This window comes from Dermacentor albipictus, chromosome 9 (assembly GCF_038994185.2).
Source record: "Dermacentor albipictus isolate Rhodes 1998 colony chromosome 9, USDA_Dalb.pri_finalv2, whole genome shotgun sequence".
NCBI classification, from domain to species: domain Eukaryota; kingdom Metazoa; phylum Arthropoda; class Arachnida; order Ixodida; family Ixodidae; genus Dermacentor; species Dermacentor albipictus.
The window spans coordinates 40,913,414-40,932,167 of NC_091829.1; the positions used below are offsets into that span (position 1 = coordinate 40,913,414).

At 47.9% G+C, this 18,754-nt stretch overlaps 1 long non-coding RNA gene across 1 annotated transcript in view; it reads right to left on the bottom strand.

Moving 5' to 3' along the window:
- Nucleotides 1-1,467: 1,467 nt before the first annotated feature.
- The window catches only part of LOC139049674 (uncharacterized), a 30,858-nt gene continuing 13,571 nt past the window's right edge, over nt 1,468-18,754 (bottom strand). Inside the window, exons 2-4 of the long non-coding RNA XR_011508488.1 lie at nt 11,267-11,385; nt 8,278-8,370; nt 1,468-1,595 (exon numbers count right to left, since the gene is read on the bottom strand). This is a non-coding gene — a long non-coding RNA (uncharacterized lncRNA). The remainder of the gene's footprint in view (nt 1,596-8,277; nt 8,371-11,266; nt 11,386-18,754) is intronic.

An 18,754-nucleotide genomic window follows, 5' to 3' on the forward strand; every position in this document is an offset into this window, starting at 1 on the left:
CATAGGCATCGATTCCTTTTTACTGCGAAGCTGGAGAGCATACCGCCCAAAGAAATTTTCGTGTTGTTGTAAGCAAAAAATTACCCATACGTGGGCCGATGCCGAAGATAGTGCAATGCCGGCCCGACCCGCGGTGGAGGTGAAGTAGGCGTTAAGCACTCCCCATACGTGGGCCGATCCCGAAGATCGTGCTACACCGGCTCGACCGGCGGCAGAGGTGAAGCAGGCGTTAAGCACTCCCCATACGTGGGCCGATGCCGAAGATAATGCAATGCCGGGCCGACCCGCGGCGGATGTGGAGTTCGCCATTAAGGGGCCCACATACACAGCTCCGCTGGTCATCCTTCACACAGTTGAAAGGAACTGATATTTTTTTTCTTTCTTTCGTTTCTTTTTTTGCTAGGTAACGCGTGCGAGCCGAGTAGCCTTTCTTAGGGTTTGGTAAGCTACGGGAGTAAGGCCAGAAATCCATCTTTAATTGATTTCTCCGCTTGTTGCGCGGCAGATCTTTGTGTAGCATATAGCGCCGTTAATTATTGCGGGACATCTTGTGTGACATTTGGAAAATGTCGGGCGCTGGGACCAGGATAATGTCGCGTTTTCATTTTGTTCATATTTACTTCCTCGCCTCGAGATTACATATGCAGTACCGACACATACTGTAACTATAGGGTTGCGCCCATTGCGAGCAGTAGTCCCTAAGAATGAAACAGAGTCTACGATAAGGAATCCTTATGTATTCGTGCATACTTGAATAGCGTCTTGAATGCGACACCAGGTGGAAGCCGCAAGCGCGAGGAGCTTTTCAGGGGAGATCTGATGACGCTTAACCGCCCATAGCAACACGCGGATTATGAGAAACGCCGTTGTGGGGTGCTCCAGACAATTTTAACACCATCTGGGGGTTCTTCGAAGTGTACCCAAAGCGAGATACGCGAGCGTTCGGACTAAAACGCAGCCTCCACGACTGGGGATCACGCCCGGGACATAGCAATCACGAATACAGGGCTATAGCCACTGTGTCGACGCAGCTGGTAGCTTTTGAAATGACAAGTTCACTGCGAGATCAGACAAGGTCACGCGTGCGCCGCGGCGCGCCTGCATGTATCAGTATTCTCTCGAGTGTTATCGATAGTTCCGTATTCTAATCACCGAAGCTTTTTGCAATCTGGACTTTTGTACTTTTGTGAAAATCTGAATTTCTACTTTAAGATCACGCAGGCACCAGTGATTACTCTGAAACCTTCGACGAGCCATGTATAAATAGCCGGCTGGCTCGGCCCACCGAGCAGATTTTCGTTGTGCTTGATTGTTACTTGTTTTGCAACGCTTCCGTCTGTCCGCAGCGTGCCGCACGAGACAGATTGTCCGCGCCAGCCGATAAACCACGAAATGAACACACGTATGGAGCTGCGCTCAAACTTCGCATTAGGGATTACGGCGATCGTCGGTGAATTTTTTTTATTCCGCTTCTTTATTGATCTTTCCCACTGGAAGTGTGTTTTTCTTTATTCAAACGAGCTCCTTGAAAGAAAGTTGGACATCATCTGCAGAGATTCTTCAGGCTTGCTCATGGTAACCATGTGGCCGGCACCCTGGAGCGATGAAGTAGTAGTTCAGGCAACAAATGCAACACTGCAGTCCCATCCGATATTTGCAAATTTCAATTGATTTCTTTGATCACCGCGTCAAAAAAGATATCCCTGAGCTTCGATTATATGTTCTTAGTAACCCGAGTATAACTGAATTCCAAGTTTCCAGCTTCAAGTTTCACAGTCATTGCTTCATTCATTAGTGGTACATATATGCAGTAGAAGTTATACAGAAAGACGTCCCAAAGTTATAAACTCCAGCGGGACCTTTTGTTCTTAGATAATATATAAATAAAAACGCGTCAATTGCAGTTATGAGCAAAGAACGGATAACACAATTTCTACAGTATTAAAGCAATAAAACTTATGGCAACACACCACAACATAAAAAAATGTACATAATAAGCAACATAAAAATACTTCAAAGAAGAGATGCAGTTTACAAGGTATTAATAGAAGCTCTCAGTGAACGTTGGTATGACGATAATGTAGGTCAGGATTTCACATGAGCAGACAGATTATTCCACACTTTCACATAGCAAAAGCAACCGTTAGTTCGCCATTGTTGCTGCGCGATTTTGCAAGTAAAAGGTTATTTTGTAAAGAGAACCTGATATTGTTAGGATTGGCAAGACTATTCCTGCCAATGATATAATGTAATTGTGGGTTTTTAAGAAGGCGGTAGATAACGATGCTGTGGTTGTACCAGATAATTTTATTTATTGTGAGGATACTTTGCTCAGTGAAGATGGGGGTAACATGAGCGTTATACGCAGCCGAAGCGATGATACGGCCAGCATTATTTTGGATATACTGCAAGGCAGCTATATGACGGCGATATGCAAGACCCCAAGAACTGATACAGTAATTTAAATGGCTATAAATAAAGGCATAATACAATGTCAGGAGAGTGTGCTTTTAACATGACAGCTTTAAAAAGCTCGTGTCGCAGAAAAGCCGGTGTCGTCGGCGTCGGTGGCGCTGGCCGTGAGCAAAAAATGGCGGACGGCAATTCATAAGTAAAAACTTACAAGATCGGCTGGGTGGGAATCGAACTAGGGTCTCCGGAGTGTGAGACGGAGACGCTACCACTCAACCATGAGTTTTTTTTCTTTATTGCCTGACTTTGACAAAGAAAGAACAGCAATAGCAATACATAAAACAAAACAAAACAAAATATACGGGATGCAATGATCACGTCGTATTGACATAATCAGCCTGGTAGGGGGCTGGCTTCGTCGAAATAAAATTCATTTATAGCCATCAATGGCTCCACCCTTGACACCCACTCGGGAGTATCCCCACCGGCCTTCAAAATCTCAACAAACCGATGCACAGTTTCACGGAAATAAATGCGCGTAGGTCGTGCGTCGGGATCGCAGTAGTATCCTTTCATTCAGGGAGCGCCAAATACTGTGGAGGCAATTAGCATTAATAAATCAAATGGAAAACCATCCTCGTTAGTAATGGGTAACTAACGTATTCGAGAGGGTCGAGGGGAAATTGTTTCTTTAACGTTCTTTGTAGCTCGTCCCCCAAAAAAATACCCCTCCCCAACAATGAAGAAAAACTAGATCTATGGTTTCTGGTTGTTTGCAGATAAGGCAGTGAGATCCCCATTAATGAATTAAGCACTCTTCCTGCAAAAACATTTTTACAGGCAACGTTCCAGTGTGTCAATTAAAAAAAGGTTTTAACTCCTGGCGCAAATTGTATTTTCTTTACTCTCTTTAACACAGCCCTACCAGGGCCTCCACTGTACAAGGCTCTGTATTTGGGCTCCGGCAGAACGTCACACAAATTGTTGTACAATTTTTCCTTTTTGACAGTAGATAAATATTCATTTAAAAACCTCGTTGCAAGGAATCGTACACTTGCGACAACTTCTCTGAAATATCCGAAAATGCCTCCCGTGAGTGTTTCGGTTGAAACAACAAAGTCTGACAACGCCCGCCCGAGCCTTGCTTGGCATGCGGTGCGCAAAAAAGGATCGCTGACGTCGCGAAGGAAACTAAATCTGTTAACGATCTGCCGCAAAAAAAAGGTGTCCCAGGCCCAAACCACCATTCTTGACTCCTCTGAACAAATTCGTTCGGCTGCACCTTTCCCATTGCGCAGCCCATACGAAAATGGCGAAAATTCGATGCAGCTTCTGTACATTGAGCCTTGCACAATGTAACACCTGCATTACATACCACAGCCGACTAATAAAGAACAGATTGCACACGATGGCTCTAGCGAAAATCGATAAGTTCGTTCCTTTCCACCTTTCCGCCTTTCCACGTGTATCATGCGTCTGCGCTGTCCAATATGTCGCGCTATCAAGATAGCATTCTAGAGGTACTCCCAAGTACTTCATTGGGGTCGTCCCCCAGGACACGTTTGCAAAGCGGTCGGGCGTCGATTGCCATTCTCCGTGCCAGAGCCCTAGTGATTTGGCTAAGCTCACTCTGCTGCCTGTGACTTGGGAGAAGTTCTCTGCACATTTAGTAGCCTCAGATACACCTTCCCTACTGATTGAAAAAACCGCCACATGATCCGCATATGCCAATAGCTTGACTTCCACTGCTTGCAACCGAAAGCCAAGAGTTGTCACTTTTTTCACAATGTTTAAGCACATCGCCTCTGTGTAGAGGAAAAACAAAAGAGGGCTAAGGGGACAACCCTGGCGTACCGACCGCTGCACGCTAATGCGGGTCCCCAGACTGTGGTTAACGATCAATCTCGTCGTGCAGTTCCGATACGCCAGGGCGACTCCCTCGCGAATCACAGAACCAGCATTAACATGATCTAGTATGCAATGCAAAATTTCATGCGCGACACAGTCGAAAGCTTTTTCAAGGTCTAGTTGCAAGATGGCCACGCGGATATTTGTAATATCGCAGCACTACAGCACGCATCTTTCGTTGTGAATATTAGTCGTAATAGATCGTCCCTTGATCCCGCACGGTCGATGCGGTCCAACGATTTCCCGGATTACTGATTGTTCTCTTCGCGCTAAAACTTTCATATAAATATTGCAATCCCCATTTGTACAAAGCGGGACAAAAGCGCCTCTAGTGAATGCGGTGTTGCCTTAGAAACGTGCCGTAGAAAGTTATACTACCGTGTATATCGGTTTTTGTGAGCACGTAAATTACAGAAGTCGTAGTTGAACGCGTAGCGAAGTACGTTTCCGCTACATTTCTTCTGCACTTGGCGCACACGCAGAGCCATCTTGCGGTAAATGCAGAAGACCCCCTCCTCGCAATGTACGGCGCTGCCCCGACAGCTGGCGTGCCACTCGCCCGCTTCTCCCCTTTGACTCGTTTGAGCGCATTGGCGCCGTGCGGTGACCGGTGCGAGGATGCCCCAATATCCCTGCGTTTAATAAGTTTTCTCGCTCTCTCCCCTTCCAACTTCCAGCGTGCGTCACTCGAACCCTTGTGTTCAGACGACGCGGCTCCTCTTTCCGCTCACAGCGCGATTCCTAGGTGCAGCGTCTGATGCGGGACGCCTCTGACGTGATCGCTGCGCCGTAGCGCGTCTGATGGGAAAGCGTCCCCTGCGATGTGTGCCGTGCAGCTGGCGAGGAGTCACGCGTATGCGTGGTGCTCCCAAGCGAGATAGAGGACGATCCCATCGAGGCGTCAGCCCCATGATAGCGTGCGCCTTCATGGCACGTCGCGGCCCGGCTGTCCGTGCCGATCACGACGTTTGGGTCGCGTAGATCGTTTCTCCCTCCGAGACACCGACTTTTTCTGTTCGTTCCGCTTGCTCAGACGCACGCTTCGTCTTTGTGTGACTCAAGACCACGCCGAGCGAATGAGTGGGCAGTGCGAACGGGGTGCGATAACGCTATCGCGTTCCACTCTTGAAGGCGAAGCTTAAGAGTCTTCCAAGTTTTTGAAAGTAGTATCTGTCCTGTAAAAGCACCCTGATACTACACCAGGCTGTAAGAAGGTTCTTCCCTGTCCATTGTTGGAAAGATGCTTAATCTTCGCCTTTAAGATTGGAACGCGATAGCATTCAAAGATGTCTGACTGGTTCTCACGCTTCCCGGCAACTACAGCATATGTAGCCGTAATGTTTACCCTGAAACGCTGGCGGCGAACGCTATGCACGGAGGCGAGCTTTTGGGTAGGAACGCGGCCTCTTGCGTGGGCCGGTCCTGGAGGTCGTGCACAGCCACGCCAAAAACTTGTATCATCTTGAGGTTTCTGTCGTTGTTTTTCGCTTCTAATATTTCAGTCTGAGAAGATTTATTATGAAACACAGGCACTGTCGTTGTTTTGTTTCGTGACAATTGCTTGTGGGCGGTCACTCTCGAAATACCGAGGAATAACTTTGTGAAGAATGTAAGACAACGTGTGAGCAATTTTAGTGATATAATGTTGTGGCAATATAGCCTCCATATACCTCATGTCATATAGCAAGGCGTGGAGTATACATGTATCTAGATATATGCGGAAATGTTCGCTAACGGACGCCGACGCCGCATTTTCTGCGACACGGAGCCCTTAGCGCTATCGCGTTAAGGAATGTGAAACATTACTATTTATTATGGACTTGTAAATCGGCGCCGTCTCGGATAAATGACGCTTGCATAAGTGCACGAAGCGCAGCGTAACATCACGTTTACTAAAATATAAAATATTGTCAGCAATCCCACACGACCTCCAGCGGCAGGTTAATACAAGGCTCAATGCAGATTCTGGTGTACAGAAAAAGTCCGCCTCACGTTATGTAGAATAACATTTCATCATAGAAAGTACAGACACATCCCACCCTTTCGCCGAAAAATCTAAAATACAGTGAAAGGGAGAAGTGCGTTTGTTTAGTGATTTTTCTAAGCTGTATCGAAAAGAACAATCAATTTGGTCTCTAAATTGCATGCGCCAGGAATCACCCGGCCTCAATATGGTATAAAGCGCAAGGTGCTTTAAATTTAAACGCTTCAACCGACACGGGACCAGCAAAAGAGCGGAGACTGCATACCTGGATTTCTACCTCCCTTTCACGGAGCACAAAATCTCCTCACATAAACTTCTCGCATTTTTTTAGAGCGCAGCTCTTTGGCGTCCGTTCCTGGGTTTCGCGTCGTCGTCGGCGTTGTCGTCGGCCTCGTAACCAGCTCCGCCCCCCTTTCATCCCCCCAGCGCTAGCAGCGACCGACTGATACCGCTGGATACCGCTGACGCCGCTAGAGAGTCAAGATAACGTGACTGCATAGAACACCGTCGCCGCCATGCAGATTCTCGTCTTTGAGAATCAAGCATTGGTGTACCAAGTCGAACATATATCAGTCTATTTCTCCGACCACAAAGCTTCCTTCATGACTGTCAAGAACTGTTAGTGGAGTCTTTGTTAAAGGAATACGTGTGAAAAATAAAAAAAAAATTCTGTGATAGCGCATACATGTGTTGCTCGATTTCTTTGCCTCAATCTATCGAAAAGCTGGAACAACTTATTTGCTGCGCTCAAATTTCGCATTAGGAAGTAACGTAATCGTCGGTAATTTTTTATTTACAAGCTTAAAGAGGCTGAAAGATTAGTGGTGGATTATGGCGGCCGTGGAGTGTCACCGTTTTTCGTATAAAGCACGTCGTCGCTTTCTGTAGAAGCTCTGTAGAAGTTCTCTAAAATCTGCCTGCCCAAGTATGTAGCTCATCAGTACAAGAAACTGTATAACAGTAGTAAATACCGAAAAGACATTTAAGGGGACTAGTTTATAAGAATAAAGTATACTTTCAAACCTTCATTTTCGTTAGTTTCGCTTTAACAGCTTGATTAACAAAGCACAAAAAAGCGCTCAACCTTGGAACGTATTTTGCGACGATTACTTTCGGTGACTGCGCCGCCTCGGTGATAGTATTGCCATCAGGTGCACGCTCATTGGCTCGTTGTGAAAAATCACATGACGCAGTGCGCAACCAGCCAATCAGCTCATCTGATTTTGCTGTTACACCCAATCAGTGCGTGCCAATGGCAAAGGCGTAGCCAAGGCGACAGTATCGCCGAAACTGATCGTCGCAGAATCCCAGAATGATCCCAGAATGATCCCAGCGCCTGTAACTCCGTGTGACGTCACTAATCTAAAAATGTTTTCCCACATTTCTTCGTTGTGTAGGATTGAAGTTTGCGAAAGCTTTCGAGTTCATTCTTTGGCTCTTTCAGAATATAAAGAAATCAATTTTTTTCGATGAAATATTACGTACGCACCTGAAATTCATGACATGACGTCGAGTCTGGTGCGAAAACTTCAAGGTGGCGCCATCAATGGTGTTTGAGTGTTTCGTGCGTTAGCAAGCCTTCTCTTACGATGACTGTCTCTTTTCTGGTATTGTAGGGGGGTAATTTACTAACACAGCTAATCTTCATTTTCTATTTTGTGCCTTTCTAAGGCACAACCGCCTATTATCCTCACCATAATGCCACGCATTGTGTAGCTGCCTACGCCTGCGTTTATCCCCCTGTCGCACAAAGCATCGTCCGCGTTTTCGTGAAGCCTGAGTGCGAGGAATATTAGCGATAGCAGAATTCCTTAACTGCTTCTTGTTCGGCTGTGTTCTACCCGACACAGCAGCGAATGACGGCTTTTCTTTGGGCGCTCCAGACTCGCGAAGTATTACAGGACCTGATCGGCACAACTCCCAAAGCGTTTCAATCACTGCGCCAATATAATACATTGTAAAAAAAAAACTACCTTCACGGTGGCGAAAGTGATGTCCTTGGCGAACTTCTGCACGAAGCCAGCGATAATGGATCCAGCGTGCCACATCTTGTATTCAGATGTGGACTGCCAAGGAAGAAAAAAGTGAGACGCGCAAGGCAAAGTCACACATAAATAAATGAAACTAATAGTTGAATGTTTTATAATGCGAAGGTTGGGAAAGGTAATGCTCGTCGACTGAAACGCGATACTCTTACAGCATGGTGGCCTGTACTTCACCACAGGTGGGCGCTGGGGACAGAGAGCTGATGCATCTTTTTGGACACGTGAAAAGCGAGACTCTCTTCGGTGCATCGTGACGGTATTCGGTATACTCAGCCATCTCCCAGCAAACAACGCTGGCGCCAAAAAACGAGGCGGCCGCCATGCTGTGAGAGTATCGCGTTTTAATCGCCGAGCACTGGACGTGCACTGGAAGTCGTTGTTTTTAGAAAGTTTTATCTTTCGCATTCATAGTTCTGTGGCCGCTAGCTAGCTCACTACGCCAAGTTAATAGCTCCGCGATAAGTACTGTAAAAAAAAGAAGAAAAAAAAAACACTCCCTCGTCTTCCGGACCCTGCGAAAGTGGATGCTCAGCGAAGCTGTTAGAAAACCGCTCAAATGCCGTCGATGAGGACAGGAAACGTTTTGTTGTTCTGCCTAGTCTTAGCATTACACCGATGTGGAGCATTGCGGTTTTGCACTCTTCGACGCTCGTCGTATTCACGTTGCTCTTCGGGAGTCTTAACTTTGTGTGGTCAACCTATAGCGGTCTTGCAATGAATTGAATCAGTTGCTAGGCGGGTCTCTCTTTTATATATGAAGTTTGGTGACACCACTCACTGAATCGTATGCTGCTGTTGCCCCTTTCCCACCGGAGCAGCTTATGCAGCCGTTATCTTCACCGGCAAACACACGCGGGCAGAAGAAACCTGCCTCGCATTGTTCACAGGCGTCTTATTATCCATCATACGGTTTTTGAGGTTTGTTTTGTGCTTCATTTTTTTTAAATGAATAGTGAGTCGTGTGTTGTATCCCTGATTCCAAAGGAGATGTGCACATTTTCCCACTCCTTTTTTTTTTTTCTGACGGATACGAAGAATCCCGACCAACTAAAGGCTAACAGCTTGGCTGTAAAGCTATTTGAAACCAAATAACGCTTCCTTCGAAACGTGACGTAACCTGTGGCATTTAATAAGAGCGTTCAAAACTTCCATCAAGAAAAGTTTCAGTTTTATAAAGCGATGAACGGAGCTAGTTTGTGGACATGCATGATTGTGTTGCGCTTAGCATTATACTTATGGAAGAACATCAAGAATGAACATGAAAGAACAAGTCCGTTTCGAGTTCTTTTATGTTCGTTCTTCATATTCTTCCGTCAGCATAATACTAAGTGCAATACAATCATGAAACCTTTCAGGTTGCTGAAAATAGAGCACTGAGTTGAAACTACAGTACAATCACTGTATAAACCACAGGCGGCTTTGAAAATTCATTTCTTTTCGTCACTTAAGAAGCTGAGCATAACTTAAGAGGAAAGTTTAGCTCAGAACCAACTAAAGTGTATTTTTTACAGAAGCAAAGCTCTTGGGTGCCTGGCCTCACAGTTCATTAGCCCAGAAAGCAGTTCGAGCGCTTCTTCACTACCTGAAGGCAACAGACTTGAGTGCCCGGCTATAGACATCCTACACCTAACTTAGTGCATCTGAAAGTGCGCTATAGACTCATGTTATCTCTCTCTTTCTTTTTCACTCCCCATCGCCCTCCCCACGTGTAGGGTAGCAAACTAGAGTCGTCTGGTTAATCTCCCTGCCTTTCCTTCTTCCCTTCGGGTCTTCCTCTCACTCTCTGTACAAAGATATGTTAATCGCCGAAAAGATCTCATTAGAAAGCAGACGGACATCATTGAAATTTGTTGTGGGTGAGAGAGATCGCTAAATTATAGTGATTCTAGGAAGCGTAACTTTTATTTATGGCTAGACTTTTTCTTTTTTTTCAAAACTTCGCAACAATTGTTCAATTTAAAGAAAGACGGCGCAGTTAAGTCCGAAAGGAGAAGCAGCGATTGCGATAGTAAATTAGTGGACGGCTATACGAAGTAAGGATAGTTATGTTACCGGCCGCACAAAGTTGGCAACACAGGCACACTAACTAAATTACCAAATTAAAAAAAAACGGGCTGACAGATGGAATAGCACACTGCCGTATAAAGTTTATAAACATGGATAAGATGCCTCAGAAAGGCTGGCCAACGTTTCGATAGGAGGACCAATCTTCGTCAAAGGTGGCGTCTTCATCCTCCGCATGTTAATTTTAAATAGTGCAGTGACGTCACGTGCAGTTGTTGTCGGGGGCGGTTCCTTATAAAGGGAGAGACTTCAGAGATAATGAGCGCTGTCACCTGACGTTTGTGAGCGTGCCTCCCAAGACGAAAGGTCAAGGGCGGGAGAGTGGGAAGGTGAGAAGAAAAGCAAAGAATGAAAAGGAGAGAGAAAGCGGGGGTGGGGACACCAAGAGGGAAAAATAGACCAAGAAAAAAGAAGGGGAGCATGGGAGGGTGCTGGGGAAGCGAGAGGTTAGGGAGCATTCAGGGGTGTCGTTTACAGCATGTTTTTGCGGCTTTAGAAGAGCCGGTCAGGCGGTCAGTGCACAAGTAACACAAAAGACCCAAGTTGAAAGAGTAACTCTAGTAGCATTCCGACAATGCGTCGAGCAAGTTTGATGTCGTTAAGATGGCGACAAGGAGTCTGGGCTGCAATGTATGGGGCAACTGGAAGGCAGCGGCATGGTATTTCAAGGGACGTTAGGTTCCTGTAGCTCAACGCAGGTTTCGTTACAGCGGTATACAGAAATGGCGATACCCAGTGCGGCTGAGGTGCCCAAAAAGGTTAGCGTTTCGCGTCATGGGTGTACCACGTGACACAGTGACAGTGCTGGCGCCTCCGCCCTCCACGTGACTGCGAACCTTTAAAATGGACTCACCTGCACGGCAGCCACATATGGGGAGATTGTTCAACGTGCAAAGCTTCGATGACGTCACGTCTATTGAAGTACAGCTCCAAGTTGTCCGTGTTCTGGCAACTCGGGATCTCGAGCAGGTCCTAGAAAAGACCGACTGACCAGAGTCACGTACGAGTACGGCACCGCATTTGCGAATCGAAAGCGGAATTGTAAAACGTGGTACTCACACTGGCTGGTTCATGACTGGAGTAATAGCGAAAACAGAGTCAAGGGGAAGCTTTACCTCGATGGCAACTCCAATTTCCTTATTGAATAACTCATGAAACGCAGAAACACATTTGTTACCGCTGATGTGCCCCTAGGCACATCAGCGGTAGGGTTAACAGCTTGCGATGTGATTGACGTGGCCATCTCCTCCTCGAGAACGTTACCTTCGATTCCCCTATGGCCAGGGACCCAGTATATTATGATATTCTGGTTAGATGAGTACGCTTTACACAATACCGAATACAGTTCATTGAATACGGGATTTTTATGTTTGTAGAGTGACATTAAGGCCTTCACGACGCTTAGAGAGTCTGTATAGATCGCTGCTTTTGAAAGTTTTGATCTTATTATATGCTTCACAGCAGAGAGCAATGCGTAGGCCTCGGCCGTAAAGATGCTTGTTTCCGGATGCAGTACATCTGATTCCGAGAAGGATGGGCCGACGGCTGTATAGGATACCCCGGCATTTGACTTCGAAGCGTCTGTGTAGAACTCTGCGCAGGAGTGTTTGTACTGAAGTTCTAGGAAATTCATTCTGATTTCGGCCTCAGGAGCATGCTTTGTAACTTTTATAAAGGATATGTCACATTGTATCACCTGCCGTTCCCAAGCAGGTAAGAGCTTGATTATGTGCATTAAGCGATGCTCGAGGAGTGGGACATGCATTTCATTGCTAAGCTCCTTCACACGCAGCGAAAAAGGCTGTCTTATGGAGGGACGATTGCTGAAAAGTGTAGCGCACGTCATATCGGTAACGGTATCAAAACATGTATGCTCAGGATTAGAGCGTACTGTAAGGAAATATGTAACGGTGATGTATGATCTCTGTAGATGGAGAGACCATTCATTGGATTCGGCATATAAGCTTTCAATCGGGCTTGTTCTGAAAGCGCCCGTGGCTAAGCGGACACCTAGATGGTGAACAGCGTCTAGCATCTATACCGCGCTCGGGGCGGCAGAGTTATATACCACGGCACCGTAATCTAATCATGACCGTATTAGGCTCTTATAGAGATTCATTAGGCACTTCCTGTCACTACCCCACGTAGTCTGGGATAGAAGTTTCATTAGGTTCATTGTTTTCAGACGCTTTTCATTAAGGCGTTTAATGTGTGGGACGAATGTGAGTCTATTGTCAAGTATAACACCTAGAAATTTGTGCTCCTTGTTTATAGGTATCTGTTGTCCACACAGTTCTAAGCAAGGATCCGGAACCAGGCCTCTCTTTCTTGTAAACAAAACACAAGAACTCTTATGAGGATTGATTTTAAATCCATTTTCTCTGCCCACCCTGACACCTTGTTCAAACCATGCTGTACCTGTCTCTCGCACACTGCGAGGTTACAGGATTTGAAGCCTATTTGAATGTCGTCCACATAGACGGAATACAAAATGGCCGGTGGTAAGGAAGCACGAAGTGTTGTCATCCTAACAATAGAGAGTGTGCAACTGAGCACGCCACCCTGGGGTACACCAGTTTCTTGTGTAAAAGGACGTGACAGCACATTGCCAACTTTTACCCGGAAAGTGCGATTGGACAAGTAGCTTTTTATTACGTTTAGCATATTACCATGAATGCCCATTCCGATAAGTATCGCAAGATCCCGTATCACCACGCTGTGTCATACGCCTTTTCCATATCGAGAAATATCGATAAGAAGAACTGTTTATGTATAAATGCATCCCGGATATCTCCTTTAATACGTACAAGATAATCGGTTGTGGAGCGCCCTTCTCGGAACGCACACTGATAGGGATCAAGCATTTTGTTCTGTTCAAGGAAATGGATGAGTAGCCGATTTATCATTTCTTTCATATACCTTACACATGCAACTTGTGAGGGCTATCGGGCGGTAGCTTGCCACTGAGGAAGGATCTTTGCCTTGTTTTAGAACAGGGACCACAATGGCTTCTTTCCATATGGTCGAAAGGTACCCTGCGTCCCAGATGGTGATGAAAAGTGTAAGTAGTGTAACTTGCGTGTCGTTGTGTAGGTTTTTCAGCATTTCATACATGATTCTGTCAGATCCCGGTGCAGAGCTCTTGCATGCGCTCAAGGCAGCCCTCAACTCTGCAATACTAAAGGGGCGGTTGAACGGTTCATTCTCCCGACACTTTCTTATGAGTGGCTTGCATTCTTCCATTTGTTTATATTTGAGAAAGGGTTTTGAGTAACTGTTGGAACTTGACACGCTCTGAAAGTGCTCCCCAAGTGAGTCTGCTTGTTCAAGCAGGGTATCGCCTTGAGCGTTTACCAGGGGGAGTGAATAAGTTTGTCGCCCTTTTATCCTATTAACCCTGTTCCAGACTTTCCCCTCCTCTGTTTAAAAGTTGATACCCGATAAAAACTTCTGCCAACTCTCTCTTCTGGCCTGTCGACGCGTTTTCCTGCGTTCGGATTTTGCTTCTTTAAAGTTAATAAGATTCTCCGCAGTGGGAGAGGCGCGTAGCAACCCCTACGCTTTGTTTTGTTTCTTACGGGTGGTCCTACATTCGTCGTTCCACTACGGGACGCGCCGTTTGCATGCGAAACCACTTACTTCAGATATGCATTTAGATGCGGCATCTATAATAAGGCTGTAAAATACTGCACAGCAGCATAAATTCCTAAAGAGGACATGTCTTTCCATGAGATCCTGGTGAGAGTTCGTCATTTCTCCCAGTCGGCTGCATAGATTTTCCACCTAGGAGCCTGTGGTAGACGTTCGTTTTCTTTGTATGTTCTTAGTAGTATGGGGAAGTGGTCGCTCCCGTAAGGATTGTCGTTAACTTCCCATTCAAGTTCAGACAGTAGTGACGGGGAGACTAGGCTAAGGTCTATTGAAGAAAAGGTTCTGTTTGCGAGAGAGTAATATGTGGCTTCCTTCTTATTCAACAGGCACGCACCAGAAGAAAAAAGGAACTGTTCAACGAGACGTCCTCGCGCATCTATACGTGGGTCGCCCCACAGGTACTTGTGTGCATTGAAGTCGCCAAGAACTACATAAGGTTCTGGCAATTCATCTATGAAGGACTGAAATTCATGTCTACTTACTTTGTAATGTGGAGGTAATAAAGCGAGCAAATAGTGATGACTTTGTTTAGCAGAACAACTCGCAGCCCCACTGCTTCAAGTGGCGTTCGTAGCTGTAAAGGTTGACAGGCTATACTTTATGAGTCACAATCGCAACACCACCCGATGATGCGACGGCATCATCGCGATCTTTGCGAAACGTAACGTACGTTCGGAAAAAGTTTGTGTGTTTGGATTTTAAGTGTGTTTCCTTTAAACACAGCACTTTTGGATTATGTTTGTGGATGAGTTCTTGCAAATCATCAAGGTTTCTAAGGAGACCTCTGATGTTCCATTGAATAATTTCTGTATCCATATTTAAAGTAAATAAGTGCTGTGTGTATGGAAACAGAGGTGATGCCTTAGGTTACAGAGCTCTTTCGAGGCCCTGTAACGGGGGTTCTGCCCTTTCTGGAGCGTTCGAGGGAGCCTCGCTGCTCCTTAGGCGTTTGGTGCGCCTTGAGGACAGGTGTAGCGTCCATTGCCTCTTGTGAGGCGCCGGACACGTGCTCTTGCGAGCGAGAAGTTACAAGAGAGAGTCCTGCCTTGGAGGGCAAGACCCCTGCGCCCACCAGCCCGGAAGTCGATGGGGCACGCTGCAGCATTTGGCTGCGCTGGCTGTTGCCAGCGCTGGAAGGGGCCGGGGACGTTGGGGCAGCCTCGGCTGCGCCCACCTTTGGGGTCGATGGTCCCCTCTGCTGAGTTGACGGAGCAGCGCTAGCTGCATGCAGCTGCCGCGGGGGCAGATGGCGTAACTGCCGACTCACGGCCTGTGGGTCGGACAGCCGCCGGAGGCCGTTGTGACGCTACCCCCTTACTCGCCACATCGGCAAAGCTGCTCTTAGACAGGTATGACACCCGTCTACGTTCCTCTTTGAAAGATATGTTTTCTTTGACTTTGATTGTCACAATCTCTTTTTCTCTTTTCCAGGACGGACCGCGAGTATGCGGCATGCTTGCCATCACAGTTGACACAATGTGGAGTGTTCTGGCACGTTTCGGAGGAATGTTCTTTGTCACTGCATTTGGCCCATGTCAGCCGGCCTCGACAGTTCCGTGAACTGTGGCCGAACCTCTGGCACCTAAAGCATCTAAATGGATTGGGCACGTATGGCCTAACACGAAGTTTGATATATCCGGTGTTACGTTTCGCCTACGACGCGCGGTAAAGCCAGCGCGGATGCAACGTACGCCGGAGCTTCGTTCCAAGCGGCGGACATTTTGGCCCGTTCGGAGCGGCCGCGAGCGCGCCCCGCCGAGCGCGTCCCGGCATGTTCAGTGCCACGTGTCTTTGTGTGTGCGTGTGTGTGTGTGTGCCCACGCTTGTCAAAGCGCGGCAGCCGGGGAGAGGAGCTCCCCCAGTGTGAAGCGAGGAGGTCTGATCGGCGCCGGCCCGTCTGATGCGTCACCTCCTTGTCCCAACGTGTCTCTCAGTCCGTCCGTCGCTGCCGTCACGTGGTGTCATCTCGTGACCTTCCCTCTTGCTCTCAAGTCCGAGAGTATAAGAGCAGCTGCCCCCGGACGCCAAGGGAGAGGCTCCGATTTCTTCTGTTGAGTAACGTGCTCTCCCGTCTCTCTACTTCGGTCGACCTGACCGCCCGCTCTTTGCGATGCTAGAATAAACAAGTTGTTCTGTTAGCAGTCGCCTCATGCTTTGCTGGGACCTTCGGATGCTTCCAGTGTGCCCCAGGCCGCCAGGCCAACGCTACCCTTGGGGCTTGCGACCCATTTGCAACAACGGGCGCCAACGGTCCGGTTGCAACAACGGGGGTCAGCACTGAGGTTCCAACAGCTGGTGGCAGCGCTGAGGTTCTAACAGCCGGTGCCATCGGTGCGGATCAAACATCTGGTTGCCAGCGGTGAGATCGCGACAACGGAGGCCAGCAGCGAAGATATGCGGTTGACTGTATGCTGAGCAGCACAACGACCATCCGGTAGCAGTGCAACGAGCCCTGTGTGATGACTGGTTGCCTGCAGCGGAACGACTGCGCTGAATTCTTGGCTGCGAGGTTTGGTGAGTGCGGGACTTTCTTCTTCTGAGTTTTGCCAGGCTTTTGTTAGTGTCAGAAACAGAGCTGGTAATTGTGGTTGTCGTTGCTGCCGGGTTAGTTTGCGGCAAGACAATAGTAGGCAGTAGAAAAAGCAGCATTCAGAGCAGCCATGGATTTGAAGTCGTTGCGCAAACCGAAATTGTTGGAGCTTGCAAGAGAGTTGGGTCTGGATGTCTCAGACAAACTCAGAAATCCAGAACTGCTAAGGGTTATTCTTGAGTTAGGAGCTGAGGATGACGAGCTGTCGGAATGCCTTGAGACCATTGAGGAGAGGGAGACTGCAAAAAGACAGGAGCGCGAACTTAAAGAGCAAAAAAGATGAGCTTGAACGTAAAGAACAGAGAGAGAGAGATGAGCTTGAACGTAAAGAACAGAGAGAGAGAGAGATGAGCGCGAACGAAAAGAGCAGAAAGAAAAAGAACAGCGCGACCACGCTTTGGAAATGAAGCGTCTCGAGGTAGAGATGGAACGCGCTCGTAATGGAAGTCAGGCACACGGTGCAGGAGAACGAGTATTGTTCAAAATGACTGACCTGATGCGGCCGTTTAAGCTTGGAGAGGACATTGGTTTGTTCCTGGTTAACTTTGAGCGAACGTGCGAGAAGCAGGGGTTCTCTCGGGAAACGTGGCCACAGCGCTTGCTCACTTTGTTACCCGGCGAGGCGGCCGACGTAGTCGCTCGCTTGGAGAGAGAGGAGGCAGAGGATTTCGACAAAGTGAAATCGAGTCTGCTAAAAAAGTACAGGCTGTCCGCGGAGGCGTTCCGTCGGAAGTTTCGAGAAAATGAGAAAGGCAAAAGTGAGTCGTATACAGAGTTTGCCTACAGGCTTATGTCAAACATGCAGGAGTGGCTCAAAGAAGAGAAAGCGTTTGGTGACCACGAGAAAGTTCTGCAGTGTTTCGGGCTGGAACAGTTTTATAGTCGGTTACCTGAGAACGTGCGGTACTGGGTCTTGGATAGGGCAGACGTTAGTACGGTGGCTAGAGCCGCTGAGCTAGCCGAAGAGCTTGTGACGCGTCGGGCTCGCGGAGCTAAGGACGGTCAAAAGGGTGAATTTGGCTCTAAGTTCGAGAGGCCGAAGTTCACGCCCATGAGAGCAAAGGGGGACACACGTACTGCGGATGCGAGTGAAAGCAGTCCGACCGAACGTAAGGAGACGGCGGCAGCCGAAGCCGAACGCAGAAAGCGGTTCGAGACGAGGCAAGCGCGCGTGTGTTATACGTGCCAGAAGCCGGGTCACTTTTCGGCGCAGTGTCCGGAAACAAAAGCAAAAGTAGTGTTTCTGTCATTATGCAGCACTGACGAGAACATGAAGCTTCTCGAGCCTTACATGCGAGACCTCCTCGTGAACGGGAAGGAGTGCCGAGTGCTTCGCGATTCCGCAGCTACGATGGATGTAGTTCACCCCTCTTACGTAGAACCCGATATGTTCACGGGCGAGTGCGCATGGATCAAGCAAGCCGTGGAAGCTCACAGCGTGTGTCTGCCCGTAGCAAAAGTGCTTATTGAAGGACCTTTCGGAGCACTTGAGACGGAGGCGGCAGTGTCATCTATGCTGCCCCCCCAGTACCCGTACCTATTTTCGAACAGGTCCGATCACCTCCTGCGCGAGAAGGGGCTTTTGTTTGGTGAGGCTAGCGTTCAGGCCTTAACCAGATCGAAGGTTCGGGAGCTCGCTGCAAAGGCGGTAGTTGCGGGGCCGACGTTGTCGAACGATGAGAAAGGGTCAGAGGCGCAGCAAGGTGATATTCAGAGCACGCCCGAACTGAATAAAATTGAGCCTGTAGCGTTAAAGGCACCAGATACTGGAGAGGAAATTCCCGATGCGGGAACGTTAGAAGAGCTATCTGCAGATTTGCTCATCGCGCCTACGTCAGACGGACTTAATAGGTTGCTAAAAGTCAGCCGGTCGGCTTTGATAGCCGAGCAAAAGAAGGATGGCAGCCTAGAAAACATACGCTGCATTGTCAAGGAAGGTATCGCCAAGAAAAATGCTCGCTTGGTGGAAAGAGGTGGGGTCCTGTACCGGAAGTATGTAGACCGCAGAGGAGTGGAGTTCAATCAGCTGATCGCGCCTCAGTGCTATCGTCAGGATCTGTTGCGCTTGTCGCATGGGGGTTCGTGGTCCGGACACCTAGG